Source organism: Macrotis lagotis, chromosome 2 (genome assembly GCF_037893015.1).
Source record: "Macrotis lagotis isolate mMagLag1 chromosome 2, bilby.v1.9.chrom.fasta, whole genome shotgun sequence".
NCBI lineage: Eukaryota > Metazoa > Chordata > Mammalia > Peramelemorphia > Peramelidae > Macrotis > Macrotis lagotis.
The window spans coordinates 10264534-10280687 of NC_133659.1; positions in this window are offsets into that span (position 1 = coordinate 10264534).

The window sequence follows — 16154 nt, forward strand, 5'->3', positions numbered from 1 at the left end:
GTTTAGTGCATCAACTAAATGAATAATATTGAAAGGAGTAGATAGAATTCTAAACCAGCCTCCTCTGAGAACAGAGTGGCCAAACTTCTGGCTTCAACCCCATGTCAGGATTCAGAATCTCCCTTGGAGAGAGGTGGGGGTAGGATGGTGAAAGCTTAAGATGTCTTTTCTGTGTCCCTTGGAGTCCCACAATGCCCCTCCTGGGTGCATATGGGGGACAGTCTCCTGAGTTACACGGTATCTCACCTGTCAGAAGATATGCTCCTTGAAGGTAGGGGCTATATTTTTGCCTTTCTTGGTCTTGTCAGCACAACGCCTAGCCACAGTAATGTCTCAATAAAGGCTTTTTGTGGATTTCCAACTTAGTCTACAGCTCCTTCCACTACATTATAGAAAACTGATAACAGTAGAAGCAATAAACTGAGTTTGGAAGTCAACACCATTGGGCTATCCTGGCAACATAGCCAAGCTACCTAAAACTCCTCTGAGCCTTCATTTCTATAAGAAGAAGGGACACGGTTCTGAATGACCCTGGATGAGCCCCTTGTGGTAACTACCCTCATCTGGAAGTGAAAGAATTGGAATCAGGGTGTCCAGGACCAGCAGACAGCAGGGTGATGTTCTGAATGAAGGAAAATCTGGAGCCAAGAAAGGTGCCCAAATGTGAGAGGTTCATGCCCTGCTCAGACAACTTCTGAGGTGTTGGGGTCAGTTCTGGGGAGCATAGTTTGGCAAGGGCTTTTTTGAATGAGAGAGTTTCCAGAGGAAAGGTAGTGTGGGGATAATGGGGGAGAAGAAACATTCAGTTTGGAGTCCAAGACTCAAATCTCTTCTCTTCTCCTGCCTGAGTTTGAGCCACTCTTTTCTCTGGACTCCTCAATGGCTGTTGGATACATCGAGGGAGTTGGATGAAATGACCCCTTCCAGCTCGAAAACTAGAATCCTCTTAGGACACATTAGATGATGAGGAACCAGAAACCATATCTTGCAAGAATAAGCTGAAAAGGTGGGAAGGTTTTATGACAATCTCAGTGAGACAAGGCGTCTGTCTTCAGAAATGTGAAGGACTCCCAGGTGGAAGAGGGTTTGACTTGGCATGCCCAGCCGCAGAGAACACAACTAGGAACAGACGGCCATAAGTGACAAGCGGGAAATTTGGGGAACGTCTGCCATAGTTTGATTTTCTCACCGCCCTCTTGTTGGCTGGCTGGGCTTTCACATCCAATCTACTTTTGGTCCATCCTGGACTTCCCTTCAAGTGTGTGTGGAGTGATGTGGCTCCCATCCCTGTTGCCTGTTGACTCTGGACCATCCCTCAGCATAGCCCACTCCTTCACCCATTGGCAGTTTCCTCCTGGAGTCACCATTTCGGAAAAGGGCCTTGGCCAGCCTCTCTTCTCCTGCTCTTGCAGCTAATTTGCTGGACCTGCCCCTCATCAGGAATCTTTGCCCCCTCCCTTTTGTGTACCTCGATCCCCCTTCAGTATGTAAGCTCCCTGAGAGCAGGGGCTTCCTTTCTTTATCTTTCTACTAACAAAGCCTGACCTGTAGTAAACACTTAATAATTATCTGCTTCTTGCATTTCCTTTCACCAGGGAAACAAGTAATTAAAGCAATATAATGGTCAAGAAATCGACTCAACAGTCAGACAATTTAGTCTGGAATGAAAACAACACCTCCCCACCATTGGCCCAAGGGAATGGGCTGCCCTGGGCCAGAGGGAACTCTTCTTCTATGGGAGCCTCCAGGCTGAGGCTGCTTTGAGCTTGTGTAATAGGGATGTTAAGTCACAAATAGATTAGTCTATTTGGCTTTCAAGACACTTTCCAACCCTTTATTTCTTTGTTGAAGGGATAGAAATGTCACCCCCAACTTCCACCTGGTTTAGAGCAGAGCAGGTCACTGAGTCTCCTCTGAGAGGGCAGCAATGCATTGACCAATGGCCTGCCATCAGGTGGCCTAGATCCTGGTCTCAACTAGTCTAAAGAATCCAAAGGACAAAGAAGTGAAATGGCCTATTTCAAGGCTGCACAGTTAGTGACAGACTAGCATTGGAATACAAGGCTCCTGACTTCTATTTAAATATACATATATATATTATACCATACTGCCTTTCTTGTCAACAAAACATGAGGAGCCTTTTCTTGATTCTCTTATTTGATTCTCATGTCTTTCTCTTCCAAGTAATCTCGTAGCAATTTGGAGCCATGCCTTTGACCCAGAAATACCACTTGTTTTAAGTTAAGTCTGACTCTCTGGGACCCTATTTGGGATTTTCTTGGCAAAGATAATAGAGTGGTTTGATATTTCCTTCTCTAGCTCACTTTTTGAGATGAGGAACTGAAGCAAAGAAGGTCAAGTGACTTGGCCAGTGGCACAGCCAGGGTCTGAGGCAGGATTTGAACTGAGGAAGTCTTCAAGAGCTCAGGTCCAATACTTCATCCACTGTGCCACCTAGCTGTCTTGCAATACAACCATGAGGTCTGTGTCCTGAAGAGACCAAAAGGAGGTGGGGGTGGAGAGGAGGAAAGGGACTTATTTGAACACAAATATTTATGGCAGCTCTTTTTGTGCTGGCAAAGAACTGAAAATGGGGGGTGGGGTGCCCATCAGTTGGGAAAGGACTGAACAAGTTGCAGTATATGGTTGTAATGGAATATCATTGTGCTCTAAGAAACATGTTAGGTAAATTAATACAGAGAGAAGTGAATAGAAAAGTCTATATAGTAAGAGCACTATTGTGACAAAGATCAATTGTGTATGACCTCGCTAGTCTCAGCAAAACGAAGATCCCAGACAATTACAGAGGACCTAGCATAAAAACATTATCTACCTCTAGAGGGGTGGGGGTGGGGGGACTGATGAAGACTGAATGGATGTTGAAGTATATTTTTTAAACATTCTTTTTCCTATTTTGTTTTGGTTTTGTTTGGGTATGTTTTCTTTCACAACATGATTAATATGGAAATATGTTTTGCATGATTGCACATGTATAATCAATATTAAATTACTTTCCTTTTCAAGGAGAGGGGAGGAAAAGGAGGGAGGGAGAGAGAGAATTTGGAACACAAAATTTTTAAAAAGCAAATGTTAAGGGATATTTTAAAATGCACTTGGGGAAAAAATAAAATATAACCATTTCTCAAAAATCTCCTCTCTTGCCTTGTTTGATAGTACACTGTTCTGGGTTTCTATGACCTTTCTGGCTGCCCTTTTTCAGACTTCTCATTCTTTCCCCCACTCCTAAAGAGTGGAGAAAATTCCCCACAGGGAAATGGAGAAAACACTGGCCTGGGGAGCAAAGATGGTAGATGGGGGCTGAGAGGTCCTTGAGGCTAAATCCTAGCTGAATGGGGATTCCTTTAGCTTCTGCTTGGAGAACTCTACTGGATAAGGTGCTTCATTCCACTGAAGAAACACTAGAATTACTAGAGGGGCAGGCAGGTGTTGCAGTGGATAGAGCAAGAGTTCGAATCCACTTTTAGATACTTGACTCTTTCTAGATGTGTGACCTTAGGCAAGTCACTTCACCCTGATTGCCTCTCATCCAGGGCCATCTCCAGTCATCCTGATTCATATCTGTCCACTGGACCCAGATAATTCTGGAGGAGAAAGTGAGGCTGGTGACTTAGCACAGCCCCCCCCCATCCAATTTGTGAACTTGTCTGGGCATCACTTCTCTGGTGTGGTGGTCCTCTTCAAAAATGGAGGACAAACATTATTATAAGAATTACTAGAGTTGCCTCTTTACAAATTCCACCAGGATTCCACCTTCTCAGGTCAAGACCATCAGATGTATGAAAGTGGTTTCTACCTCTTTCTGCCCCTCACCCCCACCCTGCCCCTGGACATCTCCTCTTCTGCCTAAAGTTCTTTGAATGGTCCTCATGTGGCCTCATCGCCAGGTTGAGCCTTTCTCTGGATGTGCTCCAGCTTATCCACTAGGGATTGAATTGCATGGTTTTCTAAAGAATAGACTAACTAAACTGGGAGGAAAGAAGGAAAGTAGGAAGGAAGGGAGAAGGAAACGGAGAGAAGGAGGAAGGGAAATAGGAAGGAAGGAAGGAAGGAAGGAAGGAAGGAAGGAAGGAAGGAAGGAAGGGAGGGAGGGAGGGAGGGAGGAAGAAAATATAATGCTAAAGTTGACACAATAAGCAAAAAAAGTACATAGAAACACACACACAAACACACACACACAAACACACACACTTCCTCAAAGTAGGAAGAGGAGCAAGGTACTAAAGTCAAGATATCAGGGAACAAAGGAGGAAGACTCTACTTCACATTTAGCAAAACTTGCTGAGACAGTGCAGGTTTGATGTGACCTGGAGGGAGGTGATAGCTATATCCACATCAGCCCCATCTATGTGTGCCTCCCAAGGGAGCCCAAGCCGTCAGCTGGCACCGCAACACAGATCTGCCCATGTGGCCAGCTCTTTGGGGTGACGGCAAACCTCACTGGAATGTCAGAGTGTAGGTATCCAGAAAATCCAAGTTTAGTTTCTAGGGGGTCGTCCAGTTCATAGGATGTGCTCGAAGTCTGGGACACTACCCAGAGTGCCAGGGGGACCTGCCCTCCAACCAGATAAAGTTTAAACAAGGTTGAAGGGAATTGCAAACCACAGGGTGGCGCTCTAAGCCTGAAGGATTATAGAACCCTGTGGAAAGTCAAAATCAGTGGGAGCATCATCTAGGCTTGCGGGTTTCTGCCCGTCCTGAAGGCTCTTCCTGCGTTGTTTATGAGATACCATGAGTCCTTTTCATCCTATTGAGTAGAATGACTTCAGGCCCTTCTCCCGCCTTGCTTTGGGGAAGTGTGTGTGTGTGTGTGTGTGTGTGTGTGTGTGTGTGTGTGTGTGTGTGTGTAGGTCTTTTCTCTCCTTGGGTGACTGTGACTTTGAGGGCTTGTCCTCAATGTGGGAGCCCTTTCCCTGACATCTGGAGGAGTTTAGCCATGAACCTCCTCTGGGGAACTGGACTGGGAGCGAAGCCCTCAGAGCCCTGGCAGGGTAGAGCTCGGAGCAGGAGGGCAGGGGTGAAGGCAAAGAAGAGGAAGGCACTCGCATTGATAGCTACTGTGTGCCAGTCACTGTGCTTACCTCTTTGTAAACCTAACATTTGATCCTCACAACAGCCCTGAGAAGTAGGTCCTGTGACTATGGTCATTTTAGAATTGAGGGAACTGAGGCTTAGGTTAAGTGACTTACCCAGGGTCACATAGCCTCAGGCTGGATTTGATCTCATAGCAACTCCATCCCTAGCACTCTATTCACTACACTCCCCCCACCCCCAGCTGCCTTCTAAATAGCTGAAAAGAAATTCCAGCTCTTGGAAGGTCAATTTTGTGAACATCAGCCCCCAGAAAATCCCTAAATCTCTTCTCTTTCTACTGAAAGTACTTAGCATTTCCCCGATGCAAAGCTCAGATTTCTAAGCCAAGCTCTGCTCCTATTATCTGTAAGATGTTTCTTTTTTTAAAATTTTTATTAATTTAAGGTAATGGGGTTAAATGACATGCCCAAGGTCACACAGCTAGGTTTATTAAGTGTTTGAGGGTAGATTTGAACACAGGTCCTTCTGACTCCAGGGCCATTGTTCTATCCACTGCACACCTAGCTGCCCCTAGAGGATGTTTCCACTGAGCCATCCTGGTTTTCTCCAGTAAAGTCTACTCCACCTGTTCACTAGGAGAGGGAGATATCACCATTTTCTTAAAAGTGAAAACTCTGACAAGTTGTACCCAGCTGCAAAACCTGAACCCAACGATGGCCACAGGAAGAACTAGAATCCAAAATAGGGGAAAGGGTACCCCAGCAATGGCATGCCAGGTCATTGAAGCCATGAGCTATGTGTTCTATCACCCACTGTGATGTAGGGTGGAAAGAGACCTCAGGACCATCTAGAGCAATCCCTCATTTCACCAAGAAATGGAGGCTTCAGAAAGGTTGAGGATCATAGAATCATAGACTGATAGTGAAATAAAAGCTCACAGACTGACTAGTCCAGTCCTCTTATTTTCAGGATGAGAAAAAGGAAACTCAGAGATGTTCAGTGACTTAGTCAGGACACAGATAAAAGGGCAATTCAAACCCAGTTCCCCTGCCTCCACTGTTCTACCTGCTCAAACCCAACTTTACTCCCTTCCTCCCAGAAAGGATTCTCTTTCCTAAAATCTAAGCTTCTATCAATGACATCACCATTCTCTTATTAATCCAGGCGAAGAAGCTTCCCAGAATCTCTGACTCATCCTTCAAATTCCCTGCCTCTGACCAGTCATCCAGAGAGTCCTTTTGTTCTTTTGAAATGCTTAACGTCTATGCTCCTTTGCTTCTACCCTTTAGTCCTAACAGGGGGTCAATATTGAACTCTCTGAGAAGCTGGGCAGAGTCCTAGATCTAGGCTGACTCTGTTTCCTTTGGCAACTTACCAGCACACACTCTCCTCATCTGAAAGGAAAGAACAAACACTGAGTGGTCAAAGAACAGACAACTACATCCATGTGAGCATATGTTGACCTCAGATGGGGGAGAAGAACCAAGGCCTGTTCCCTTACAACATGGCCTCTCCTTGATTGTCAGCAATGAAGATGTCAAATCAACATAAGAAGGGAAAGGGTGGAGGTCAACCAGTGATCTTCTGACTGTCTCTAAAGCCAGTCCAAGGGCCTCCTATTCACCATGCGATTAGTTGAACAGGACCAATGACAGGTCCTGTTCTGTGCATGTCCTGAACTGTCTCCAAAATACTTCCATTGCACACCACTCCAGCTCTCCCTGAAATGAGCTTCTGGTCCTATTCCACAGGAGGAATTGCATCAGCCAACCATACTGGACTTTTTGGGTAGTCCCCCATTACACCATTGAAAAAAACAGAGAACCAGAGAAGGAAAAAGACTTTTTATGAAGCCACATAGGAGGTAAAGGATAAAGCTGAGATTTGAACTTGAGTCTTTCAGAATCCAAATTCAGTATTTTCCCCATTGTACCACACTGCAAAGGACTCTAAATTTGGGGCTGGAAGGGACCATTTAAACCAATGTCCTCCTGACCAAGGAATGTGCCATCAACCAAGCAGAGTTGGAAAATGGATCCACTCTTCCAGCAATTATCCACCGTGGAGTTTGTCTCCAGCACAACCTTATTACCCAACATTCTCCAGACAGTCTTCCCTGCCTCTAAGTCCTTGCCATTTTATACTGGTATTATTAGATTCTGCTATACATAGGGTATAATAATTTCTGAATCAACCTTCCTTCTTCCAGCATCTCCTCATTCTGATAAACTCCTTGAGAGGCAGGATTGTTGAGATTTTATCTTTGTATGGCCAGTATCTAGCAGAGAGCTACACCAAACACACACACACACACACACACACACAGACACTCGAGTGTGTGTAAAATCTCATTGGATAATTCTAACAAGGGGAGTAGACAATAATATTATTCCCATTTTGCAAATGATGAATTTTAATTTTAGGGAGATTAGGAGTCGACCATGACCAAATAATGGGATTAATTCCTGAGCCAGGGTGTGAACTCAAATCTCTCTATTACACCTTGCTGCCACTGTGTGAATTGAAGCAATTGGATGGGGAGCAGTAGGGCATGACTGGCTAATGAAAAATCACTGTTCCTTTTTGTTGTCATTGTTCCTGGAAGGATATTTTGTATGCTTCAGCCACACTGTTGAAAGAAAATACAAGACAGCTCCTGCCCAGGGAATGGTGGCTGGGAAAGGAGGCTAGGGAACAAGTGAAAAATAATTTCTTAAACATTTTTCCTTATAGTTTTCTGCTACAAATTCTATCTCGCCCTCCTTCCCTCCATGAAAAGGTAAGCAATCAGATAAAGGTTGTACATGTACAATTATGTCAAGCATTATTAGTCATCTTATTCAAGAAGACTTAGAGAAAAGAAAAGAAAGAGGAGATAGCAAGCTTCAGTCCACATTCAAACAATATTAATTCTTTCTCTAGAAGGAGATAACAAGCTTCCATTATCAGTCCTTTGGGACTTTCTGGAATTATTGTACTGATGAAAATACCTAAGTCATTCTTGGTTCTTCAATTCTTCATTGAACAATAATGCTCTTGGGTTGCTCAGTTGATAGAGCACTGGTCTTGGATTCAGGAGAATGGGAGTTTGAATCTGACTTCAGACACTTGCCACTTACTAGCTGCATGACCTTGGGCAAGTCACTGCACCCTGATTGCCTCCCATTCAGGACCATCTCCAGTGGTCCAGATTCATATCTGATCACTGGACCCAAATAGCTCTGGAGGAGAAAGTGAGGATGGTGACAGCACCCCCTCACTCAGATCCAATTCCCATGCTTGTCATGGCATCACCTCCCTGATGTTGTGGTCTTCAAAAATGAAGGACAAACATTTTATTACTATGCACAATGTCTCCTGGTTCTATTCTCCTCACTTTGTATCAGTTCATGTCCGTCTTTGCAGGTTTTTCTGAAATCTTCCTGTTTGTCATTTCTTATAGCACAATAATATTCCATTACGGTTATATTCCACAGCTTGTTTCGTCACTCTTTCCAATGGATGGACATCCCTCTGATTTCTAATTCTTAGCCACCAAAAAAAAGCTACTTTTTTTTTACAATTCCAACCAAGAAATTAAACAGGAAAAGCAATATGAAGGCAGCCATCAAAGAAATGTTTGTTCAAAATACTGTGTGTGTGTGTGTGTGTGTGTGTGTGTGTGTGTGTGTGTATTTATATAGTGAGAGAAAATTGCACAAGTGATGTTTGACCTGAAAGACAGAATTGGCATAGTGAAAGGAGTACCAGTTTTAAGAGTCTATAAAAACTGGGTTTGAATCCCACCACTGATGGAGGGTATTCTCCAATGTCCCAAAGTCACATTGGAGAACACCCTCTTCTCCCTGTTTCCCTGGGCTCCTCTCTATGATGCTATATTATCAGAAAGTCAGTAGGAGGAATCTTTTCATCCAGGAGCTCCTCACATCAACAAAATGATACCTCTAGTCCCTATCACTGATATTTAATCTATATGATAGATCAAAACTCCTTAGCAGCATGTTTCCATGTGTTTTTTAAAAACTATCTGCTGGTTAGAAATGAATCATATCTATTCATAATAATCAAAACTATCCATTAAATAATGTTTTAAACTTTTTTAAAAATATCTCATTTGATTCTTCCAATAACCTGGAAAATAAATGAAATTATTATCCTTTTAAAGATATATAGACAAAACTGAATCAGAGGCTAAGTGACTTGTCTAGACATTTGAACTCAGGTCTCTCTGCCTCCAGGTTTAAGCCTGTAACCACTGAACTACCTAACCTAGCAGTGAGTCAAAGTAGATCCAGTAAGATGCTTAATTGTCAATAGCAGGGTAACAGGAGGTTCAAGCTACTACATACACTTCAAGGTCATAAACCTACATTTTATATTTGTCTTTAATTCTGATAGGTCTTCCCTCCAATTAGCCAGAATTAGTGAAACTTTATTGCTTACATGCCCATGTATATGCACTGAAAATCTTTATTGATGAGTAATGACTACCCAGACACCCACGGACCAGATGGAAATTAATGGGGACCATTAAATAAGACATTGTTAGATCACTTCCAGCTTATAATCAGCAGCAGTAGTTGTGGTTCAGTTAGTTACATAAACACATAGAGAAAAGGGTGACTCACTGAAAACAGAATTGTTGATGTGTTAGGTGTTACCAGGACAGATCAGAAAAGAGGTCCTACGTTGTAGGTTTGGAGGTATTGGTCTGCAAGCTGTGGTGATCTGAAAGCATGGGGGTGGACACTGACTCATAGGCCAGAATATGTTGACTAGACTAAGCAATGATGATGGATGAAGAGTCTCATCCCTATGACCACTCTCAATCTCATCCCACCAGGTCTCTGGCCTAGTCTAATTTGGGTTAGATTGATTTTGATGGATAAACGCAGCTTTTATTTAAATTTCCTTTTAGACCTGATTACAAGATGGAAATGGTTGGGAAAGTGAAAATGGAGAAGAAAACTGGTAAGAATAATCATTATAATACTATGATTCTGATTTTTTTATTGTCTCTGACATCTTTCCAGAGCTTTACCATTCACAGCAATTCAATTTGGAAAGCTCAGGTAGACACAGGAAGATAATAATTAAAGTGAAAAAAATATTCAAGAGAGTTTGGACTGCCAGGTATGTAAGACAATGGTGCTTCCTATATTGCAAAAAGATCTGGAGGGTCCAGAAGTAAAGAGGAGATGATTGGGCTGTCCTCCATCCTGGTCAGACTCCATCTGGATAACTTACTTTTGAGATCTGGACCCCATCACTTAGGAAAGAGAAGTGACAAGCTAAAGGTTTCTAGAAGGAAATGACCAATATAGCCTGGAGATCATGACACAGATCAGTTGAAGGAACTGGGGCTGTTGGAGTTGTAGAAGAGAAGATGGCAAGAGAGGAAGGGAAGATGAAGAGCAGTCTTCAAATATTTGCCAAGGGTAGTCATATGGAAGAGGAGTTGTCATGTCAATGTTTGACCCCAGAGGATAGAATTAGGAGAAATACTATCCACCAAATATTGGCCACGGCACCCATTGTGTATGAGGTGTTAGATGAGGTCCCAGACCTATAAAGATGACCAATTCCAAGGGTTACCTTCAAGAGAGGCTACACTATTGAGAAAATTATGGCTTGTCATCAAAGCTAAGTAGGGGTAGATGGGACCAAAGTGGTGATCCATGGAAGAAGCTTTAAGGACTTTGGAGGAGAGAAGAAACACTTGCAGTGATGGTGTTGTAAAGAAAGTTCCATTTTGATCATTTGTCTCCCTTTCTTCAACCAGATGACATGGATTTAAAGTGCCTCAGCAACCTGATGAAGGACCTTGAGGCCTACTTCACTGCATTTGCCGGTTGCTCCCCAGATTATCCTTGACCTTTCTAAAATGAGCTATGACGATGGCTAAAATGAGCCACAACAATTCGGAGGTAATCTGAACAAAGTTAAGACTAGCAGGACTTTCATCCCACCCTGTTCTGAACCCTGTATTTTCCTTATTGCTGTTGAAGGTGATACAGAACTTTTTGGTCTCTGTTGAATCACTGTTAACTCATTAAGAAGCTCCATCCTCTCTCACTGTCTCTCTATTCGTCTTGGATATCAATCCTTTTTAGACACTATGTGCATCTCTCCCAGTTCAGACTTGTGTCTATCATCATTCCACCCAAATCGACCAGCAGTCTCATTTCTTTTTGGATCCTCTTCTTTTTCCTCAGTAGAGCTTTTACAGGGTCTTTTGTTTCTTTTCCTTCTCAATCCTCAATGACTTCAGCTCATTCAGGTTTTTAATACCTAAACATTATTATTATTTTTTTTTAGTTTTTTCCAAGGCAATGGAGGTTAAGTGGCTTGCCCAAGGTCACACAGCTAGGTCATTATTAAGTGTCTGAGGCCAGATTTGAACCCAGCTACTCCTGACTCCAGGGCCAGTGCCCTATCCTCCATCCCTGCCATAACATTCTTCCTAACTAAGTTCGTGATGCATTTCTCAAGTTTTCACCTGTTTCTTCTTTTTCTCCAGGGGCTCTGTTGAATGGGCCATGAGAACAAAATCATACCTACTTCTTCTATGACTGATCTTGAAAATACTCTCTGCCACACTCCCTCAAAATTTGGGCTCCTGGATTTCCTCACAGAGGTATTGTTGTGACCCAATTCTTCATGAGCCCTTTTTGGGATTGTCTCAACAAAGATACAGGAGTGGTTGGCCATTTCCTTTTCCAGCTCATATTACAGATGAGGAACTGAAGTAAACAGGATTAAGGGACTTGACTAGGGTCACACAGCTAGTAAGAATCTGAGGTCACATTTGAATTCAGCAAGATAAGTCTTCCTAATTCCAAGTTCAGTGCTCTACCCACTGTACCATCTTGCTGCCCTTACATAGGTATAGTTACTTAATGTAAATGCTCCTCCATTCCCACCTTTTAACTATTCTTTTTTTCTTCTGAATAGGGCATCTTCTTCCAGAGACGTGATGGTCATGACTTCCATCTACCACTCCCACTCCACAATCTCTTAGCAATGTCTATGAGGTTGAAATTACTTCTTTGTATTAGGAGCTCTAGTTCACTTTTCTTGTTACTCATACTTAATGGGATTCATTTTTTTTAACAGAACTTGAGTTTCATTGATGATTCCTTCCTTGGATTATTTTTCCTCCAATTATTGAATTATCTTTTTTGGTTCTTCTTCTCATGTTTTTGTCTATGTTCTGTAAAACAGAGCATGGACATAGTCTATACATAAGTAATTTCTGCTCGTCCCTTGTTTTCAGTTTAAATTTCTTCTGATTAGATGCGCAAAACGCCAAACACATTTTTACCATCCCTAGTTAGGTATATTTCATTCTTAATCAAAAGTCTCTAATTTTATACAGAGTGAAACTAAAAGATTGTTTTCTTTTTGCTTTCTAAAATACGACCCCAGATTTTAATGCAGACATACATAATAAAGACACAGAGAACAATGACTTTGACTCCTTTAGTTTTTGTTCTGACTCAAATACATTTTCATTTGAAGAGAAAGTTGTTTGGAAATCTTTAAACCTACATTAGATAGTAGTCTGGTACAAAGGACTCTTGTCTGCACCCTTAGCATAGAGTTGAAAAGAAAAAACAATGTTAGCCTATGGCAGTCTGAATCACTGTTATTTAGCTGATTAGCTGGGTGTGATTTGTCTCTGACTAAAAAGCCTTCTACCTGTTTTTAGCCAGGAGAAATCATTACAAACCACACCCTATCAGATTAGCACCCACACTACAGGTAGCCAATGAAGAGATTACGTTCAGAAGGTAGTAATTATGAGATCAATTGAGAGACCCAAGAGCAGCAGAACTGATGAGAGAGCTATTGGTAGAGAATGGCTGACAAACCAAGGTGTTCAGTAAGCAGCCTTGGCAGAAAAGAGCTATGTGATGGTATTGTCAGAAGCTACCAGTGGCCCTCTAATATTAGGTATGTATGTATGTATGTACGTCTGATATGCATGTAGACAAGTATATATATGCATTCTTATATGTGTGTATCTCTATCTCTATCTGTAGAGATAGAGATAGAGATATTGCATTGTATGGATGAACATATATATCTACATATTACTCGGGCTATACTGTTCTCTTCACCAATGCTCCTCAAGTGTGATCTCATTCATGCCCATTCTCCTCCCTGATGATGAATATGGAGATGATGCCCTAATTCAATGGAATCCAATTCAAGCAGAAATGGAGACCATTCTCCATACATAATACTCCTTGTGATCTGATTACATATTGACTTAGAAAAGGACAAATAGACTTTATTTATACTTTATTGTATTTTTATTTATTTTGTTAAATACTTCCAATTACTTTTTAATGTGGTTTGGGCTTCTTCAATAGCTTGAGATGAATTCATAGTTTTCTTGGAGGTTTGGATGAGGAAGCTTTGACTTTATTATCTTCCGAGTGTGTATTTTGAGCCTCCATAGAACCAAGGTAATTGTCTATGGTCAGATTGTTTTCTTCTGTTGTTTGCTTATTTTTCTAATCTGTGACATGATTTTAACTCTTTATTAAGGTGGAGTTTTGCTTCCAGGTTGGAGCACACAGAGACCCAGGGTTTTTGTGGCTATTTTCAGGGATATCCCCACCCCCCCCTCCCCAGAGACCTGCAAGTTCTCAATTCCTCCAAGGTCTTATGAGAGACTCTGACTGGTCTCCGGTCTGTGGATAAAGCACAAAATCTGCCCTGGAATCATGAGGAGGGTCCCAGCTCCACTGTAGGCAGTAATTTCTGTTGTGATTTGGCTCTTTTTCCTGAGACTGGGGCCCAAGACGGCAACCTGGATCTGAGTATGGACAAAGCAAAAGAGTCCTGCCTCGGAGATAACAAAGAGATCTCTGTGATCTCCCCCTACCCCCTTACCATCCATGGACTGAGTCTAGAAGCAGCTGCCAGGAGCCTCCCCAGAACTGCTTCTGGTCCTCTAAGCTGGGGCTGCATGGAGGCCTATGCTGAACTGGGCTCCACTCTTCCTCTGGTGTGACAGAGTTTTCATGCTGAGCTGCCTTGGCAATTCCTGGGCTGCCAGGGACCCAGGCACCCCCAGGGACCCAGGCACTCCCAGGGCTGTTCCTGAATGACGAGCCAGTTCTCTCTGGCTGGCCTGGGCTGTGCTGCAGGCCCTTTCTAATCCTGTGCAACAGACCTGTCTTGCAGATCTTCTCAATTGTCTTGGGCGGGACAATTGTTCCACTCCATCTTGTGAGTTCTGCTGCTCTAGAACTTGGTAGGAGTCGTTAAGTCTTTGGAGTGGTCTAGGGGGACAGCTTGTGGGCACGTCTGCCTCCGCTGCCATCTTAGCCCTGCCCCAATCCTCAGGTGCTCTTTAGCCCCCTGTGTAGAGAGTGGTTCTGCACCCCAGCTCCATTTAGTATCTAACAGTCATATTAAGTTTTACACAGAAATATTTGCTTCAGAAGGCATAATCACATATAATACAAACTTAACACCCCAATTCATGAGAGGCATATGCCACCCCCTCAGATGTGCCACCTCAGCCTCTGGAGAGGGGTCAGAGATTAGGTTCATTTTTATAAAGTAAAAGTCCAAAACTGTACCATTAGTTCTAGTCCCAGGCATTCTGACATTTAGGGATTATATACTGAACTGGCTGACAGCACTGTCTTGGGTCATAAATCATCGCCATGGCTGGAACCCCCTGGGTCCCATGAGGATTGCCTATAGTACCTGAAACTGAAGTCAAACAATGCAGAATAAAAACCATCACCCTTCAGGTCTAATTCTCAGAGTTGAGTAAAAAAGAGGATGTGGAGGAAGGAAAGTTCTTCTCCCACCCAGTCATGTGGTACAGAACAAAGAAAAAAAGGTACAAAACAAAAAAAAAGAGCCAATTCCAAAATTCTGGGCAATCTGGATATGATCTGAAGTCTCTTCAAGATTTCTACCATGGGGGCCACTAGGTGACACAGTGGATAGGGGCACTAGCCCTGGAGTCAGGAGTATCTGAGTTCAAATCCAGCCTCAGACACCTAATAATGACCTAGCTGTGTGGCCTTGGGCAAGCCACTTAACCCCATTGCCTTGCAAAAAAAAAAAAAAACTCAAAAAAAATAACAAATTTTACTGTTCTCAAATGACAAGCGACATCTCAAAGAAGCATGAGCTATGGTGTCCTATGTGTTCCCAAGAAAGGATTACCATCTCAAGCTTATATTTGGAGAGAATCAAGTCTCATAAACCATTAGGTCATTGAGTCTATAGAATGTTATCTCTGGAAAGAGGTGGGAAGAATATTAGCAATATTGGAGTGATGAATGACCATTTCACCTAGTCTATACAAGCATGACCAGTCAATAAACAAAAAGCTTCCTCAACTGTATTTCTTTGTATATGGTTTATTAAGATTTGTGTTCTTGGTTCAATATATATCATGATATCCTACATGTTTGCTTCCATATCTACCAGATAGATGAATAAAATAGGTGCTTAACTAATAAAAAAAGAAAATTCTTGTGAGCTATGGTGATAAATGAATAAGGAACTAAAGATTAGTATTTGCATGTTTTATATTATAGACAAATATATACACATATACATATGTTGACATATAAATAATATATATTTTATGCATATATAACATATAAGCTAAATGTAATCCTTTTCACACACTGATGATTACAAACTATTCTCATGTGTTATAAATTATGTATCTGTATTTGAAGGTTTTGTCGATATTTCTAATTTATGATCTATGTTCTCAAAGTTTTTCACTTTCACTAAAATATAGCTTTGTTATTAATAACCAATTCACCAAATCTGACCACTTCTACCTCTAATCTGTTTTATATCCATCGCTTCTTTTCACTTACATGGTTACTATGCTAATCCAGGTCCTCATCACCTTCCACCTGAATTCGCTGCTCAGTCTACATACCAACTCCTATATGAGGCCTTTACAAAACATCCTGGGACTTTTGGCAACTCAGTCAACCTTTCTAGGTCATGGTTTTCTCCTTAATGCTATTTTGCTCTTCCAATTGTATTATGTATGTATTTTGTCTATGCTTTGTATTCATTTATCTGGGTCCGATGATTTTCTT